The following is a 3,272-nucleotide window of genomic DNA, read 5'->3' on the forward strand; positions in this document are numbered from 1 at the left end:
CAAATTTGGAAATGACTTCAGCACTTGGGAACGAACCAAACGTCACAACAAATTTGTCACAGTTTCCACGAATACACTCCCTATTAAAAGTAATTTTTCATTTCGCACATTTTAGGGCTCTGAATTATATCAATAAATAGAAAATTTATGACTAGGTTACGGAAAATAAGATCGCCTTTTTTGTTGAACTGATTAAAATACTGCGTGACAAGCCAGTCACGACTTGAAAAGCAACAAGCAGCAACACGCTGCTCGTCACGCCATTTTTTTTTCTGGAAAGCGCATGGTGCCCGTTACAGGAGCATACGTCAAAGGCATTCCACAAAATTTCTGTTCTGTTATTAATTTTCACATTCTTTCCCTGGGAAACTTTAAAATTTTTAGCATTTCAATCCGCGCTGGCAGACTTAAGCTTTTATAGATTGTACTAGTAAAAGTAGCATATGCTGCTGGCAGTGCCCATCTTTTGCTCAAAGTATGCTCAAATTATGCTCGTTTTTCCAAATTATGCCACTTTTTCTTAAAATAACTCCTGTTTTTAAAATAATCAAAATAAGTCTAAAAAATTAATCATGTTCTTTATTAAAATGGAAACACTTCATGTTAGCAATCATTTCTCTCTTTTTGTCTGGGACAGTATGTTTGTCACGCACATATTTTAACAGCCATTTTCATGCAAAACGCAACTACTTAAGGACGGTACCTACTAATCCAAAAGTATTTGGCGCAGTCTATGAATATGCGGGAAAAGTAGATCTTATCAATAAGAAAATTGGGGATAACCACTGCACGCATTCTTCAACAATTAAATAGGCAATGTGGCCCAGTGGTTAGGGTGCTTGTTTTGACCACTCGTTGGATTTGTTCCTGGTAGTCCCTCGGGTTCATCTTCTCAGCTGCACTTATAAATAGCCAACTGGTTTGCCCCCGGCCATTTGGGACTCTTAACAGTTGTTGATAAATGTTCTGTTCTGTAGTGATTGTGTTTCATTGGTCCTGAAAAGCCCCTATGGGTCTATTGTAAAGAGCTTGAAAATGAATAGTTACCCCCATTTTTTTTTTGGATAGCAAGAACTCTTCCTGAGTTCCTCTTTTTCCGCTTAGTTTTAAACCGCGCAAAAATATTCCTGTATTAGTAAGCACAACCTGGAAACCGTAAAAAACTCGAGTATCTAGAAATGCGCAGAACGTATGCGCAATAACAATAGTAGGCACCGTCCTTAATTCTGTACTATGACAAATAAACTATGCGCACTTACATGTGGTCATATATGTGTCTTTATGTCCGATGCATACTGTTATTCTTATGCTGAGTTTGCCAGCGCTTATTATATTGTAGCATCACGCTACGAACTTTTTTGGTGTCACAAGCTCCTCGTCTACTGTATTTTGCTTTCGTTTAACCTAGTCAACGGTCTCTGGTTATGTTTGAAGGTTCTGGTCTCTCGCTTTCTCCAGACAGCTTCACTACGCTGGAGACAAGACATATACCATTTGGTTTATTTTGGATATCCACGCCGAACGCCGTGTAGCGTCACTACCGTTAGAAATGCTTGTAACCAAACACTGAATGTGATCACGTATCTGTCGTTACATTCATTAAAAATAATGAATGCTGGAAACAAAACCATCAAAACCCTAAGCAACAGCTAGGATACATAGAATAAGTGAATGAATGCCAAAAGCTGGGCAGCCAATTGCAAAGAAAATTTCGACTAGAACGAAGGCCAGCAAAGAAAAAAAAATGAATGAAGGGGTAGTTTCTAAAGAAACTGTGGTGCTGCGTCGGTGGGGAAGTAGTATACAAAAATTTGGTTTTATCAACGGAGTTGATAATGTAAATTGGCCACCGTACAGAGATTCTAAAAGCTGACGTTTCGAGCGCTAGCCCTTCGTCAGAGCGAATCGAGGGATTATGGGTTACGTGTAGTTTTTATAGTAGAGTAGGAGCTACGCTATTGGTGGTAACATGGCAACGTGAAAAATAGGAATATATTAGTTAAATGAAAAGCGTTCGTTAATACCGTGAGGATTAAGGGTGCCGATTTGAAAGATGAATTTTTGTTCCAGATTCTTGCGGCTTTCCGTCGTACCTAGATGTAGGGAAAGGCCGCAGATAGCCATGTGTTTTTTGGAGTGGTTAGGCAGATTAAAATGGCGAGCGACTGGCTTGGATGCATCCTTGTCATTCTTCTCAACATCGCGAAGGTGTTCGCGGAATCGGTCACCTAGTCGTCTACCTGTCTCACCAATGTATAATTTATTGCATAACGTGCAGGTTATGCAATAAATGACATTTGCGGAGGTACATGTGAAACGATCGGTGATCTTAATCCTCACGGTATTATACGGTGATCGGTGATCTTAATCCTCACGGTATTAACGAACGCTTTTCATTTAACTAATATATTCCTATTTTTCACGTTGCCATGTTACCACCAATAGCGTAGCTCCTACTCTACTATAAAAACTACACGTAACCCATAATCCCTCGATTCGCTCTGACGAAGGGCTAACGCTCGAAACGTCAGCTTTTAGAATCTCTGTACGGTGGCCAATTTACATTATCAACTCCGTTGATAAAACCAAATTTTTGTATAAAGAAAAAAAAATCCTGCCCCACCTCCTCCCCCCCAAAAAAACCCGCATCAGAGGAAAAAGTAAAGGCAGGAACCAAGGCCCAGCGACAAAAAAATAACAACAATAAAAGCAAGGTGACAAGGTCACACCAACGGTGTGGCCAACACATCACGCATGCGCACAAACATTTCACCCAGTCAATTAGCAGCCATGAGCAGCTCATCATCATGGCGAAGCTAGCACCCCTTTAAGAGGCAGCTTCACATGCCAAACATGTGGTAAGCTGGGTTAGGAACAGCAAAACTGTTCTCCCACGGCAAGCGTGTGGGAAGGTGGATCACATTAAGAGAACGGTGTGTCACGTAAAAATTAACAGCCCATCCTACTGGGCTTCTCTGGTATCGAAAACTTGAAAAAGTGGCAGTAAGCGGTGACGGCCCAGAATGACTAGTCACAAGGTATATCCAGTTTAAATATGGCTCAACGCCTGCCCATAATACTAACGTACCGCCTACTAGTGAATACTCAGCCTTGCTGCTCTCATGACGCAGAATTCCATTTTTAAAAATGAAATGGTTAAAACTATTTTGGGGAGCGGGTTCTTTGCTGGGTGGGAAACGGTGACTCAAAGTCGGCTGGATGGGAGTTTCTCTCACTATCTAGCTGGGAGCAACGCTGGGAGCTGGAATTTT

The sequence above is a fragment of the Montipora foliosa genome, chromosome 6, assembly GCF_036669935.1.
Source record: "Montipora foliosa isolate CH-2021 chromosome 6, ASM3666993v2, whole genome shotgun sequence".
NCBI classification, from domain to species: Eukaryota; Metazoa; Cnidaria; class Anthozoa; order Scleractinia; family Acroporidae; genus Montipora; species Montipora foliosa.